Source organism: Pinus tabuliformis, chromosome 2_1 (genome assembly GCF_031772625.1).
Source record: "Pinus tabuliformis cultivar Carrire ecotype Pingquan chromosome 2_1, CPIR1, whole genome shotgun sequence".
Lineage (NCBI taxonomy): Eukaryota > Viridiplantae > Streptophyta > Pinopsida > Pinales > Pinaceae > Pinus > Pinus tabuliformis.
The window spans coordinates 458,770,186-458,787,858 of NC_142299.1; positions in this window are offsets into that span (position 1 = coordinate 458,770,186).

Sequence of the window (17,673 nt, forward strand, 5' to 3'; positions counted from 1 at the left end):
TGGCTCAACTCCTATTGTTTTACATAGAAACAATGGGTTCAGACATCGTGTTATCCCATGGTTCTTGAAGCTCTGGCTCTTGGCTCTTGGTTCTGGCTCTTGGCTCTGACTCTGGCTCTTTGGCTCTAGCTCTGGCTCTTTGACTCTTCATCTCTGGCTTCTTTCTACCCTCTTTCAGTTTACAACCCTCTTGGCTTTTCACTTGGCTTCCAAGTGACTCCCTTGGCTGCTCTTTTGCTTCTGAGTTGCCTCTTTTTCCTTAGCTTCTTGCTTTGGCTTTACTTTCAGCAACAAAATCCAAACAATCAACAACAACAACCAACTAACACCTATCCGCCTCCTTCCCTCTCGTTCTATGGCTTTTAAGCCAAATCAACACTGTTGGTTTATTTTCCCTCTCAGGCTCTCTATCTTCCAGCCATGGTCTGCTCAAATCCCTTCTTTGAGCATTAGTAATCATTGCTAAATGCCCTCAGGGATAATGGCCACCTGTGCTGTAACAGAATGAGCCACTGTCGCTTGAAATCCCCAAATTTTGGCATTCTCGACTTACATAGGGAAATACACTAACACGGGAAAAATCTGTAGAAAACACTGTTCACCAGACTCCAAATTTTCATAAATACGGTCTATTTCCCTATCGGGTCCATCCTCAATCGCTATCGCAAGTCACTTCGGTCTTGTTCCTTTGTATTTTAAAAATATGTTAAACTGTGAAAATAACGTAAAAGTGGCTCCCTCCAGACTTGAAACAATATATATTTCCATTCATGAACCCTTTCGGGTCCGGTTTATCACATTGCGCATATATATATGTCTAAGCCCCGCTCCATGTAATGCACGAACACGATATTGCGATGCGACTTGTCGTAGTCGCATATCGCATAAGCTTGAGGCCTTCCCATATAGTATGGTTTATGCCAGTGTCGATTGCGATCCGCCGATATTGGCGATCACAGTATCGAATTACCCTAGTCCCATTACATGTTATGCCTCCGATTACCTCCCCCTGTCACCGCCAATGCGATATGCCGATTGGATCTAGACTGTTGATCGGCCAGATCCGACGGCTCCTGTTCATTGTCCCTTCCACCTCCGATAGGCTCGATTTTCCACCATTTCTTCATATTTTCAAGGCTCGATAGTGTTATCTGTCTTTTCTAAAGGTCCTCCTCTTGCGCTAGTTTTGAATATTTTTGAGGATTTTGAAGACTTGGAGGATTTTTAGGATCCATTTTTAGGGGATTTTGCTCCTTTTTCCAAAGGATATAGGCAGCTTCATTTTATGATAACTTATGCATCCTAAGTCAGATTTTGCCCATTCAAGTTGCAGTAGATTCAAAATGAGACGATATTTAAAATGGAGCTAGTTCCAGGAACTTCTTTGGAATTTCATTTTTCCTCTATGAAGAACAATTAGACTTAGGAGTCTATCCAAAATCCATTTTGGATCACTGGAAGTAATTAATAAAGATTTTACCAAGGATTACATTATTTGTCATCACATTTCGACAAACTCCACCTTGACAACAATTTTCCTAATCCCTTGCCCATGCCCATTCAACACCACTTCTGCAAGCCAAGAGAAGCCAAACACCATCACAACTTCTCTACTGTAACTATCTTCGTGAATATGTCTGCACAATTATCCTGCATATGGACCTTCTTGACAGTTACTTTTCTGTCATCGATCACATGTCTCAAAAGATGATACCTTACATTAATGTGCTTGGTCTTGCTGTGATAAGCTGGATTCGTAGCCAAATGAATAACACTCTGACTATCACATAATACATTCACTTTCTCCTGTGTCCTTCCAATATCATCAAGTAGATCCTTTAACCAGATTTCTTTTTTACTGATTTTTGAAGAAACTATATATTCTTCTTTGGTAGTGGACAAATCAACTGTTTCTTGAAGCTTTGACATACAACTAATTTCTCCACATGCAAGAGTAAAGACATAACCTATAGTATATCTCCTTTGTCCAAATCACCTGCATAATCAACATCCACATATCAATTTATTGATCCTTCACTACCATTAAAGATGATGCAATGGTCACTTGTGCCTCTTAAATATTGAAGGACCCATTTCACTGCTTGTCAATGTTCTTCACCTAGATTTTCCATGAACCTGTGGAAAACTCCAACTACATGTGAAATGTCAGGTCTTGTAGATACCATCTTATACATTAAGTTGCCTACAACGTTTTCATATGGTACACGAGACATATACTTCTTTTATTCATTAGTTCTAGGACTCAAAACCAAAGAAAGATTAAAATGGGAAGCTAATGGAACATTAATAGGTTTCACTCTGTTCATAGCGAACTTTTCAAGTACTCTTTCCACATACTTCTTTTGTGATAACCAAATCTTACCATTTTTCCTCTCTCTATGTATCTCCATACCCAAGATATGTTTTATTGCTCCAATATCCTTCATATCGAACGTCCTAGAGATCTGAGCCTTTAACCTGTTGATCTCTTCCATGCTTGTTTAGCTAGTTTAATGTTATTAAATTGTCATCATAAATTATCGACCACGACAGGTATACTGATGAAGCACAAGTGCATTATATGTGCTAGAAGTTATTTTATGTCGTTAAGATATCTATGTTATTGTTAAGGTCTAAACATAGAATTAATATGAAGATGGTATTACTGATATTATTAGAGATTGTTCTTAAAGTTGTTAGCTGGTTATCCTAAAAATTAACCTCTATTGAATCAGTTTTGTGGATGGTTTGAGAGTGATCCTAAACTCTACTCTTGTTAGACTATTTTTGATTTTATCTTGAATTTTATGCTGCGGGAAAGTCTAGATTATTATATGCAAGAGAGATCTATTCTATAAAATTGAAAATGAATGATGTATGAATTTAATTGCCCAGAAAAATATTGTCACTCTTTAACTCATTCAACTTCGTCCAAACAAGAAATAAAACTGATAAAATGAAAAGAAACTAAGCTATGAAATGAGACAGTTGAACTACACTAGGTAGAAATTAAAGGAGATGATCAAACTATACCAGATAAAAAGCAAATGAAATAACATAATTAAGCTAGGTATAAAGAAAAGTAAATTTCTTATGCAGACAATAGTTTAATCGCGAGTTCCATTATACTGCATTTCAAAACACAAAACAAAGCATCTACAATTTAACTTTTAAGAAATTAAAGAAATCTATGTGAGATTGGTCAAAGACCTCTACTGGACGTAGAGGCCCTCCATGAAACAGTCGACAATCTTTAATCAATGCATCATGGAAAATATGAACCAAGTCTATTGCTCATAAACAAGTTTAACAACATGTTCTCAAAATTTACATATAGCGACAAGCCCCCAAAACATAGAGCGACCATTGCTTTTATAATATTTCTCTGAATAACAGTACGAGATCTTTAAGCCTACATATCTTTATTTCAATCCTATTAAAAAAACTATATCACTAAACAATCGATTTCCTATTTGGAAAAGTAAATCGATAAGATTTCATGAAAACTCTGACTCTATCCCAGCAATAATCTTGCAGTTGACTTTGAGGTTGACCACGTTACAGTGCGATCTTCTTGAAGGATTGGCTCAAGAGAATATGAGAGAATCCACGAGGGGGTCATTCCTCATCCATCCATATCTTCCTTTTCTTAGCTAGTGCACTGAACCCTGTCAACAATGGAGGCAGCTGCACAAACTCGGATTAGCTGTAGAAATAGGCCAATTCCGTAGCTGAATGCACACTTTAAAAAAATAATAAGGTATATAGAAAAATATGAAAAAGAGGTCATGTAAGTTCTTACCTTAACAAAACCTTCTGTCTATTGCATTTATTTAGGTGATAGGTATAGGAAAAAGGAAGAAGTATAGGAAAAAAGGGTGTCAAGGTAAGGCAGTCCTTGGACTCTACATTCCCCCATGCTAGAGGTTTTGTATGTCCTCATACAATTCATCATTGTCATTCTCTTGTGCCCTTTGATTATCACATTCAAGATTCACTTTCTTCTTTCTAGTAACCACTTGCATTCTTGGTTTCTTCATGACAATCTTATATTTTAGGTTGATGCGTTCTCCTTGCATTGCCCTATTTTCCTTCTTCAATTTATTGTTCTTTTTGTACCATAAACTCCAATGAAGAATAAGGTTGTCACTCTTTGCAATTTGAATCCCATTCTGTGCTTTCAATGTTTAATTTTCATTTTTGAGATATTTGTTCAATGTCTCAAACTCAAATATCTCTTGCTTTAAAACATTAGAGGTTGAAGTTTGTTGTGGTTCATTGAACTGATTGCTTCCTTCTCTTGGACTTTGGATTGATTCTTTAGTTGTTTCTTATTTCCCTTCTAATGACTCTATGTAGTCATAAATCTCTTATTGAATAGGATCAACACCTAGACTATGCACTACACTTCTTGGAGGTGAACTGCAGGGTGATGATGACACCCTAGGTTATAGTATTGGTGATCCTTCCGGAGGACCTTCAGGGTCTTCAGTCGCCTCCCTCTCCTCAAGATCGATATACTCTATAGCTCCTGAAACTGCTTGTTTCATCATCTTCAATATGTTACTTCTCCTTAGTCTTGAGGTCTGTAATCCCTGTGCTTTCTTATTTTTAGCTTTTGGCTTATTTTCCTAAGGAAGGATCTTGGTTTGTGGTAAATCCTCTATTCTTTTGCTAGCTTTCTTTCTTCTAAGATTTCCTCTTTTAGTTTTCTGCAAAATATCCACTATGGGTAGTTCATCGTCTGATATTTCTTGTTGAGACTGGGGTTCTTGTTCTTTTATTGATTCCATTGTTATGTTCTTCCCCTGAGGGTTATATTACTACTAGGTTGTTCAGGAGCTCTTTCTTCAAAATGGTTCCTTACCAAAAAAAAATCCCAGTTATCCCCTATACTCTAAAGGTGATACTCAACCAAGATCTTTATAATCCATGATGATACATGGTATTTTCTATGAATTGAATTTACTTTTGAACATTCATGGGCATTTTCTTAAGACTATCCAAGATAAAATAAGGAAGATTCATTTGGTGCACCTCAAGAAAATTCATCATTATTCTAATGTGGTAGAAATACATGTATCCAAACTGACCTTCAACAGTAATAAATTTCTAAAGTAGAAGAAGCAAGTTACTCCATTTACTCTTAAGGGTTGTACTAGGAATACCTTTCTTGAAGATTGTGGTGTCCATGGTTGGATTTTTTAGGAAAGCATTCCAATATTCTCCATTGATTCCCCTGTTTTTGAACCATTTTTCTCCATTTCTGGGCAATTCAATATCTTCTACAATAAGGGAATCTATTATGGTGAACTTGATGTCTCCTATTTCAACCTCCTTTCCATCAAACGAACGTGCAAAAGTCTTCGTCACCTCCTTATGGAAACCATCGAACTTCTCTATGAATTGTAGCCATTGTACTTTCTGCAACAACTCCTTGGTCTGAGTATATCCTTCTAATAATTTCTTTCTTGCTGGCTCGGTTCAGACAATAACACCCAATATGGAAGATGCTTTGTCTCAAGGACTGCTCACCTGACTAGAAAAAATGGTGTTGGTATGGTTTTGTTTAGTGGTAGAGAGACAGAGTGGCTATATGAATTTGGGGAAATGCAAGAACATGTGAATTATAATGAAGGTTGTGGGAATGAATTGATCGTTGGAGCGCATTCAAAATAATGATTCAGTAACCGATTCAGAATGGGGACAAGGCAAGAGTTTAAGTGGTGGATTATGATGATTTTGACAAGCAACCATCACCCTTAATTTGCATGATTTCATTTTATTTTGGCAGTGCTATGTCCTCTTAGTTCATACATGCAATATATTAATCATCATTGTAAAATTAAAGTATCACATACCTTTGATTAACTTGCTAACCTCAATTGTCCTTTGATATCTCTTGCAAATACTTTGCATTTTCAATTATTCTTCAATTCGAATCACGAAGTGTTCCTGTCAAGTTGGCTACAAAAAATTTATTAGAGTTATAGAAACTTGTCCGAGCTACAGAAAGTTGCTGATTCTGTAGCTGAGAAAAAAAACTTTACGGAAGGGAATTTTTTTGAATATATATATATATATATATATATATATAATTATTTACTTTTTTTTTGTATAGAAAAGTAAAATTTCTAAGGTGGAAACAAAGAAGAACTCTTCTCAACCATCTTCAATTCTAAATTATCTTGGAAAATTTTCACAAATTCTTCTTTTGTCAATGGCTTCTCATAAAGTATGAGTCAATGTCCATTCACTAAAAGAGCAATTTTCTCTTCATCAAGAGTCATGATTCTAACTGCACCATTGTCAAAAACATTTTCAACTTAATAAGGTCCAAGCCAATGGGTTTGGAATTTTCCTTGGAAATTTTTGAACTTTGAATCAAAGAGTAATTCCCAATCTTCTGGATGAAATTTTCTTTCTTTAATGTAATTGTCATGCCATATGGATCTATGTTGTTGAACTAGGCTTGTCTTCTGGAGGGCTTCTTTTCTTAGTTCAATAATCTCATTAAGTTGTCTCATCCTTTTCTTCTGTGCTTCTGATAAGTCAAGATCTAGTTGGACTGTTGTTTTATAAGTCTAGATCTAAAAATCTATTGGAAGTAAGACCTACTTCCCATAAACAAGTTCATAGGGGTATGTCCTGTAGTACTTCTCAATGTAGTTCTATAAGAACGTAAAGGTTCTGGAATCTTTTCTATGGAGTCCATCCTATGTAAGGGTACAGTCTTGGTGATGATTGCTTCAATCACTTTATTTATAGACTCAACTTGTCCATTGGCTTGAGGATGGTATTGTGTGGACTTCCGATGTTTGATTTTGTATTGCTCCACAAGCTTCTGCACTAGTCTAGATGTAAACTGTCTTCCTTGATCTATTAAAATTTCCATTGGAACACCAAAACGAGTGAAAATATCTTGAAAAAGAAATGAAACTACGACATTTTAGTAGAAAAAGGAAGTGCTTTAGCTTCTACCCATTTAGTGACATAATCAGTACATACTAGAATATACCTTTTTTCTTTGAAGGTGGGCTAATTGGACCAACAAAATCTAGTGCCCATTTTTCAAATGGTTCAATGAGTACGTCTGGCTATAATGGCATTTCATTTGTAAGAGTGGGTTTTCGCATTCTTTGAAAACTATCACATATTTTAACATATTCCTTGGTATCCCTGAAAATGGAAGGCCAATAATTTCCTAAAAGTAAGACTTTATAAGGAGTTATTTTGTTAGAAAAATTACCTCCACATCGTTCATCATGGCAAGCTTTAACTATTTATGGTATTTCATCCTCTCGAACACATATTTTGATAATGATATATGGTCTCGTTTTGTATAAATCTTCATTTATCCATGAATAAGATGTGGTATTGTGAACTATCCTCCTCTTTTATCTAGGAGACAAATGAAATGGAATTTTCCCTGTAGCTAAATAATTAGATATATCTGCATACCAAGGTGATTTAGTAGATACTGCAAAAAGGTATTCACCAGGAAATTTATCTTCTACAGGTTGATCATTATTATCATTCTGAATTCTAGATAAAAAGTCAGAAATTGTGTTTTGTTTTCTAGGTCTATCTAGAATGGTGATGTTGAATTCTTGTAACAATAAGAGCCATCTGGTTATTTTTCCATTAGTGATTGGTTTATTCATTAGGTATCTAATGGCAGAATGGTTTGTGTGAATGATATTTTCATAGCCAATTACATAATGTATGAATTTGTTAATGGCATGAACTACGACTAAAAACTCCTTCTTGGTTACAGTATAATTTAACTCTGTAGGAGTTAAATTTTTACTGGTATAATAGATTGCATATGGAGTAAGGTCGTTTTTCCCTAACACAACTCCCAAGGCTGTATCTGAAGCATCAGTTCATATATGGAAAGGAAATTTCCAATTAGGTACTTTTAGGATAGGTGCTTTAAAAATTATAATTTTCAAAGTTTCAAAGGCAGCTTGACAACCAGAATCCCAATTGAATTCACAATCCTTGGTAAGCAGTTTAAAGAGTGGAGATGAAATTTTTGTGAATTTTTCTCTAAATATTCTATAATATCCAGTAAAACCAAGAAAACTCCTAACATCTCGTTGATAGTTTGGCACTGATAATTTAGAAATGACCTCAACTTTAGATGAGTCCACCTTAATTCCATCTCCTAAAATATGGTGACCTAAAACAATTCCTTCTTTAAACATCATCAAACATTTCTTATGAATTAATGAGAGATTTGTTTCTTTACATCTTATTAAATTTTTTTCTAAATTTTCAAGTGCTTCATTAAAATAATCTCCATAAACTGTGAAATCATCCATATATACTACCACACAATCATGAATAAGGTTAGAGAAAATTCTAAGGACTTCTATTTGGAATGTTGCCGGAGCATTGCATAATCCAAAGGGAAGTACTTGGTAAGCATAAGTTCCCCATGGGCAAGTGAATGTGGTTTTATCATGATCTTCAGGTGCTACCTGAATTTTGTTATATCCACTAAAATCGTCCAAAAATGAAAAAACTTTTTTCGTGCTAATGTGTCTAAGACTTGATATATGAAAGGTAGTGGAAAGTGGTATTTTAATGTTGCTTTATTCAATTCCCTGTAATTGATGCATACTCTCCATTTTCCGTTTTTCTTTGGAACGATTACTAGGGGTGAAACCCACTGATTGTATCATATTAGATAAATGAAATTTACATTTAGCAGCTTTTGCAATTCCTCCTTAACGATTTCTTTCAGATTTGGGTTCATTCTTCGTTGTGGTTGTCTAACTGGTATTGCACTTTGTTCAATGTAGATATGATGTATGCAAGTTTTAGGATCAATTCCTCTCATATCAGTATATTCCCATGCAAAAGAAGAATAATGTTTTTGTAAGACTTCTATCAATTGATTCTTTTGTAATCCTTCCAAGTTTTCATTAACATTCAAAGTTTTACCTAGAAAGATTTATATTACAGAATTCCCAAATTTTTCCATGTAGAGGAATGATACTTGTCTATATGAGAGATATTCATTTCGACTATGGTCATAATGTGAGAAAGATTCATTATTTTCCAATAGATTTAAAATTTGGCCTTCCTCTCTTATTTGTCCAGTAGTGAAAACATGTTGTATATTATCTTCATCATCTAGCCATTCTTCATTCTCTATTTCTATTGTTGTTCTTGTAGGAGGGTATAATGCAAATTTATTTCTAGAATTTCCATATGAGATAAACATGTCACCTGATCTACAACCGATGAAAGCATTAGTTATAGCTAAGCAAGGTCTTCCTAGGATTAATCAGTGTCCTCCTAAATTATTCTTGGGTGTTAAGACCATGAAATCAACAAGATACTCCCAAGAATCTAAGGATACACAAACATCTTCGAACACACCATTAGGTTTAATCACAAACCTATCTGCTAATTGTAATAGTGTTGGTGTGTATTGAAGGTTAGGAAGCCTAAGTGAGTCCATAACTTGTTTACTCATTATGTTTATGGTTGCTCCTAGATCAATCTATCTGTTTGGTACTTCTATTTCATTGATGTGAATTTTTACAATGGGGCTTCGTGGATCTAGATATTTTTGGATTGTTGTTTTTCCCATCATGATGTCTGCAATTTTCCCAACTAATTGAATTCTTTTTATGTCTTCTATTTTTCTTCTTGATCTTTGAGTACTGAATTCCTTAATTGTGTTTTAAAAAATTGGTATTTCTTTTATGGCTTGTAATAAAGGAATTTTGATATAGACATTTCTCAATTCATCGAACATATTGTAGTCAGGAAATGTACTTTATTTTTCTAATCCTTCATCAATTTTCAACCCTTCAGGGAAAGGTGGTCTAATTGATACCGAGTGTTGTTCTATGATAGGAGTATTTATTTGAACATTTTCTATTTGATTATTCTCTTTTTGAGGGAGAGAGGTATCTCCTTATTCAGATTGATTTTTATGTTTTTCAAGATTTGGTCTTGCTTCTTGAATAACAATAGGGGGTTTTCTTTGTAACATTTTCAGACCTTAATTGGACATTATTTAGATCTAGTGGAGTTATTACATACGTTTGAGGATTTTTCCCTTCCATCTTGTACAAAAGTTGTTGTGGTATTTTATTATTAGGATTTAGAAGTGGTTGAACGGGTATTTGATTGGGTTTTTTTGTAAATGGTAGGGAGAGTTGTGGGTTTTGATTTTGAACTTGGATTTGAGATAATTGATTAGTTGGGGGAATTAGATTGGATTGTGGTAGAAATTGTGGTGGAATATAGGATGATGAATATTTTTGAAATTGAGCATAAACCCCATGACAACTTTTCCTTCCTTGATTCCAGGATTGTGATTATGGCTGAAACCAAGGCTGCCAAGATGGATTCCAATTAATTTGTGAATACTGAGAAAATTTTTGTGGTCTCAAGCCTTGTGGTTGATTTGGTTGGGAGTTTTTCCATGGTCTCTTGGCTATAAAGTAAAGAAGGTCTACCTGTTCTGTTACTCTTTGATAATTAAATACAACCTTGAGACCTCGTAAAGAAGGACACTCTTTAGTATCATGATTATCTGCACACTTTCATATTCTTTCTTATTCTATATTTTAAGAGTGTCTATATGTTCACTTAGACTTCCTAAAATATCTGTCTTGAAGGTATCAAGAAAGCTTCACAATTCTTCCCTGCTGACTGTCCCAACTGCAGATTTATTAATTCTTGATAAGAGAGGGTCTCTAAGGCTTTTTACAAACCGTGCTTTACCCCTTGAGACATGTACACATGGATCACAAATATCTGCAAATGGTAATTGAGAAATATCCCTTTCCCTGTTAAGTTAAGGAGATCGATCCATTCATCTTTGATAGCTTTGAGCAGGAGGGCTTTCAAAGTTTCCTCATCCAAATTATCCATTTTTGCTCTTTCAATATTGTAGACAAATCTCTCTACTAAGTCTTCAAGATTTTCATCTTCATTTTGTGTCATTTCGAAGACTTGATCTTTAAGGTTACTAAGCATACAACAATCTCTATATTTTCCTAAGAAATCCTCTTTCATTTCTGCTCGTGTTCTTATAGAATTCACTCCTAAACTCATGAACCATTTTATGCCTAAATCCTTTAAGATAGAAGGAACAATTTCAATTTTTGAGCATCATGCAAAAAGTCATATGATCTGCATAGTACTTCAAATTCAAAGAGAAATGTCTCTAGGTATTCATTTTTTTCGTGGAAACTAGGAAGAATTGAGGGTGATATTTTTCATTGTGAGGGTTGTATCTTCATCAAAAATAGGAAATCCGAAAGGACCTTGATTTCCTATACCTCTACCCCCTCCTCTATCCCAATCTCCACCTCCTCTTCATCCTCTTCCTCCTCCAATCCTATTTTTCTCATCATTGGCATTGTGTACTTCTCCTTCCCCTCTACATCCATGATATATTCCTAAGAACTAATGTAGGGTTCTTCTAATTCTTTTGGTTCCTCTATTAATGTGTGGTCAACATAAGTTTCATGTTCCTCTTCTTCACTAGGAACTTTTAATTCTTCTCCCAAAAAATTTTCAGTAGTGGAGGGTAGAAAAACTACTCTTGTACTTGGGGATGCAGGGTTTTCTTCAATTACAGCTTTAGTGGATGAAGTAGGTGAATTTATGGATTGGATTTCTAATCTTGAGACTTCAGGAAGTGTTTGTTGACCTGCAAATGGAATTCGAATTTGAGTAGTTGGTGTGGAACTTTGAAGTTGTGGTGAAGTTAGTGGATTTATTGGAATCAAGCTTCTTCCTCGTCCTACAAATCTACCTCTAGAGTCTCTAACGCTACGCATATCATGTTTTGAATTAGTAATTTTTCTCCTCTTGTTTTTTTAACTTTTATTTGTACTTCCCTAGCAACGACACCAAAATGTTTAGCCAATTTAATGTTCTTAAATTGTCATAATAAATTATTGACCAGGGCAGGTATATAGATAAAGCACAAGTGCACTATATGTGCTAAGAGTCATTTTATGTTGTTAAGCTATCTATGTTATTGTTAAGGTATAAACTTAGAATTAATGTAGAGATGGTTTTACTAATTATATTAGAGTATTGTTCTTAAAGTTGTTAGTTGGTTATCATAAAAATTAATCTCTATTGAATCAGTTTTGTGGATGGTTTCAAAGTGATCTTAAACTCTACTCTTGTTAGGTTGCTTTTTATTTTATCTTGAATTTTATGCTGCAACCAATTCTAGATTACTATCTGCAAGAGAGGTCGATTCTATCAAATTGAAAATGAATGATGTCTGAAATTAATGGTCAAGAAAAAGACTGTCACTCTTTAACTCATTCAACTTCATCCAAAAAAGAAATAAAACTGATAAAATTAAAAGCAACTAAGCTATGAAATGAGACATTTGAACTACACTAGGTAGAAAGCAAAGAAGATGATCAAACTGTGACCCAATCACTCATGCCATAGGCAAGTACCTTATTCTTATTTATCTGACACAATCTATGCCTCAATGTCCTACATGCCTCCTCTGATTCTGTAAATATTTACAACCTGTTAGACTCCGTCTCATGTCAGAGATTGATTCTTCTTCAAAACCCTGTTTTGAAGAAGAAATCATTAAATGTGTTGATTATATAATTTATTCTCTAGCTCTTCAAAAGATGGCAGCAACTTCAAGCTCCTATCCCTGCACAAGCACAATTCAGAATATCATCAGCAATCAGAGGCAAAAAGCTTTTGGAGAAGTCTCACTGGAAACACATTATCTAATGCCGCTTTCATACAAGCTTTTGATGCTAAGATAACAGTTGACAAATGTGTTCTACAAGATGAGCTTGCAATGAATCAACTGAAGCACCATTGTTCATCAAAGCAAATTCCGTTGCCACAGTTTGGAATACATTCTGCTGTTAGAGTATGCCATGACTGCTTCAACGATTTTACACAGTCATCTTCAACAAATACACAAACCAACTCCTATGGCATTGATAAAATGGCCTCAGATGACGATGATGCAACAGTTTCTGATGGCATTGATGCATCCACTGATAAATTATCCAGAGTTGATTTGAATGAAGTCATTTCACTATCAAAATCAGAAAAAAGCTCTTATGTGGGAGGAAACTTGAGTATTTCTCAGACAGTTGAATGCAAATGTGGAATGCCGTTATGCATATGTGAAGCTCCGGCTCCTCCTCAGGTCCAGCCTGAAATGTCAACATCTCAGTATTATCAGCGATCAAAAAAGGTTGTCCCTGCCCAACATACTCCATCTGATACGATCTCGAAGTCAACTGCAGGCTCATCTGGAAGTATTAGGCAAAGTTTATTCTTTACAAGTGGGCAAACAAATAATGTATCCACGGACAAAAGTTCTAGTAGTTATGAGACTAGTGGAGAGGGGTTAAGGGAAGCCATCAAGAACAATGATATATCTGCCGTCAAAGATCTTCTAATGCACGGAGTAGATGACAATTTTGCTTCTATGCCGATAAGTTCTTTATTCAACAAAGAATTGAAGAGTGGATTATAAGGTAAATTTGTTTGTTTTCTTTGTCAACATATCCAGCAAACAAACATAGGGTCAATTTCTTAATTTATTTCGAGTTTGTTGGTGCGGTCGTGCATTATTCTCACTGCAGCGAACGCTACAAGAGTATCAATGGCGTCTGCCGCATTTCTCCAAGGCGTTTTCTTGAGTGCCCATCGACCAGCCTTCTACTGTATGCCCCGCCCTTCGGGTCCTCTCCATCCATAGCAAAATTCTTCGAACTTTGAGGAATGGCGGGCAGGATTTGAGGTTTAATTGTCTCAGGACAAGGAAGACGAGTTTTCTTTATTCCCCTGTTCGGGTTCTTAATTTTTAATTGGGAAAGCGCAAGAATTCATTTTCCCTGACGCATTTGGATCCTACAAGATTTTCAAGACTGGGGAACTTACAACTGGCATATCTTTTCAACTGAGGATGTTGCTCTAGTTGTTGATCGATAGCGTTCTAGAGGCCGAAAGAATGGATGTTTATTGAAGTTGGACTTTCTCCACAATATCGAACCTGATGGATGCTACTATGGGCGCCATAAGGTGAGCAGGGAAGAACTTGAACGCATTTATGGAAGTGGGCATATAAGCAGAGATTATGCTTCGAATCTTGTTGGTCTTATGGACTTGTTTTGCTTTAATGAGGCATGCCTTATATCAGACATTATTCAGCATTTTGTTGATGCAAGGTTGGACTTTGATGCATGTTATGTTCTTGAGGATGTGAAGCGTGCGATTGGGTACGCTCATCAAAGTGGGCTTGTTCATAGAACAATTCTTGCAGAGCCAGATAGAGGGATGCGCTATATGTTCCAGGATTTTGGACTTAATAGGGATTCATGGCTTGACTTGTTTGAAGTGGTGATTGCTCTTTCTGACAAACCAAATTTCTACACTTCAGATTGGCCTTTCAGGCACTATGACATGGAGAAGGATCTTGTAACATTTTCAAAAGTCAGTGCATTCCAACCTCATACAGTTTATTATCATGGATGCTTGAAATCCTTCTTAGAAATTAAAAAATGGAAAAGATCTGAGGTGATATATTTTGGTGACCACTTATTTAGTGAATGATGGAGAAGCCTATCTTGAGCACGGTGAATGACCTTGGGGTTACAACATCAATACTTTCAGAATCAACCTACAGGCGTACAAAGTGATCGCTATTACTGAAACATTCATATTAAGGTGGTATAAATCAGTTTTAGTATGCTGATCAGAGTGACTTGTTGCATTCCGGGGTTCACCATTTCTCTTTTGCAGGACAGAGATCTGTTTGTTGAACAAATCAACCAGATTGCACACCTCAAACTAATAGAAATAAGATGCCAAGAGACGTGACAGCTGATTCCCTTTCGAATTTCAGATTCTGTTCAAGATATGAATAGAAATTTGTGCTTTTACTATTCATTTCTGACGTCATCTCCATATGATAGCCAGCCTGAAGGTTACTCTATATCCGGATTGGATCAGCTGTATTAAAAAATCGGTTTAATTCAACGGGAAGAGCGAACAGTCACATAGTAAACGCTTATATTTAAACAAAAACATCAACCGCAACCGAAAAATAGGAAACAATTTCCTATTTCAAAACATCAGAAATCAAAAAGATCTGCGCTCCATGTGTTAGCCAGCAGAGGATTTCAAAAGAAACGCATTTGCCTATTTTAATCCGTAGCCCTGATTCTATGAGATCTTAGCACCAGATTTTCTCTTAATGAGCCAATTGTCAAAAGAGTCAGAGAAACGCTGTACCATGTAGAGAATAGATGTAACGTTTTTTTTTTTTTTTTTTGGTAATGTTAGTTAAACTGCGCCCCTGTTTTGGGCAGCGTTTCATGTATTGTATTAAAAAAAAAATCATTTGAAGAGAGTTAGTGAGGGAGTAAAAGAGAGGAGAGATTTTCTGAGTGCTGGAACAGAGCTTTCAATGTACAGTTTTCTGTAGGGATTTTTAATGAAAATTTCACAGCTCTAACTTCTGAGATTCATGTGGTATGTTAATTTAGCATAAGTTTTCCCTTTGTCTCATATGTAAACTGTTATGTTTCATTCACCTCATGATCATATCTAATTGAGAAAATGAAGTGTTTAGGTAGGAATTCATAGTATTGTATGCTCCTCCTATAAATTTGCTCATATTCAATGTTTTCTTCTGTTTAAGGAGGATTCAAAGTATTATTTGCCCTCCTTAGCTCCTCACCAGTCTTGCCATCCCATTTAAAAATCTAGATTTGATGCTAAATTCCTTGCCTACCTTGCCTCAGTCGTCAACCTGTGTTGTTCATTATATTTCCCTGTTTGAAGCTGTGATTTTGCCCATGCAGCCCAGAAAAACCCCGTCATTAAAAACCCCAAAAACTTCAAATCAACCTTCCTAATCAGTTTACTAGCCTAATATCAGTGTTAACTTGTTGGTCATCTCACCCCATTGAAAATTTGCCGAGATAGACCAGAGAGAGCCTTCTCATACCCCGTAGGGCTAGCTACGAGGTGAAATGGTTTGATGTTGCCTTGAAGGTTTACCTTCCTCAGCCTAGGGTGAAATCTCAAGTGCTAACATAGTGGCGACCATACTGGGGAGAACATTCAACTTGTTGATTGTTTTGTCCCGGTACATGCAATCAAATTTCAGATCTGATGCTGATGGTGGACAGCAGTCAGATACTTATGCAGGCTGAATCATTCACCTGGCGACTCCAACTCGATCCAGACATTCCAGTGCCTGTTGATATGTTCATGCAATGGTAGGGTATGTGGCAGACCTTGCACTTTGTGAAGCTCTAGATGGTGTTAGAGAGTGGTTAGCGGATATTGAAACTAATGAAGAATTTTTCACTGACTTCTTTCAAAGTTTGAAATCTCCAGAGTTCTCTCCTGAAGCTAAAGTTGCTACCTGTGAGTTAATTGTTGAAAAACTTGAAAAGGAGATTCAAGCTTTAGATGAGCAGATCCAGTCTTATGATTTCCAAGACCCTAAAAAGTTCTTGGAAATCCTCCTTCCTTCACAACAAGCAATAACAGACTTGCCTATAGAGGTATACATTGACAATGTGTAGCTGGAAGTATGCATTGCAGAGTTGGGGCAGCCAACAGAGTCCGGCTTCCGTGATCCTATTGCGGCATACATGGGCACATTTTTCAGTTTGATTGATAAATCAGGCTGTATTTTCCGTTACCAGGGTCATTATGAGCATGAAGGGTTGCCAACAACTGCATCCGTGACTTCGTGGCAGCATTCTCAAGCGGCTTCATTATCAGGTTTACTTGAATGGTTAATATGGCATTTTAGCATTACCTGATCTATTATTTGTACAGCAGATTAGAGTAGGTATTGTAAATAAATAAGCAGCCATAAGGGCAGCATCTTGTTTTAGTTTGCTTGAAGATTGTTTGAGTTCAGTTTCAGTTTGAAAATAAGTCAAGAGTTGTGTTGATGATGACTCCATTGCCCAATGGATGGAGGCACTGTCTGCTCTCCCAAAGTTCTGCGGTTCTTGGCATCTCCAGGAAGCTACAGCTGCCATCCCAAATGGAGCCGATGTTAGACTCCATCTCATGTCAGAGATTGATTCTTCTTCAAAACCCTGTTTTGAAGAAGAAATCATTAAATGTGTTGATTATATAATTTATTCTCTAGCTCTTCAAAAGATGGCAGCAACTTCAAGCTCCTATCCCTGCACAAGCACAATTCAGAATATCATCAGCAATCAGAGGCAAAAAGCTTTTGGAGAAGTCTCACTGGAAACACATTATCTAATGCCGCTTTCATACAAGCTTTTGATGCTAAGATAACAGTTGACAAATGTGTTCTACAAGATGAGCTTGCAATGAATCAACTGAAGCACCATTGTTCATCAAAGCAAATTCCGTTGCCACAGTTTGGAATACATTCTGCTGTTAGAGTATGCCATGACTACTTCAACGATTTTACACAGTCATCTTCAGCAAATACACAAACCAACTCCTATGGCATTGATAAAATGGCCTCAGATGACGATGATGCAACAATTTCTGATGGCATTGATGCATCCACTGATAAATTATCCAGAGTTGATTTGAATGAAGTCATTTCACTATCAAAATCAGAAAAAAGCTCTTATGTGGGAGGAAACTTGAGTATTTCTCAGACAGTTGAATGCAAATGTGGAA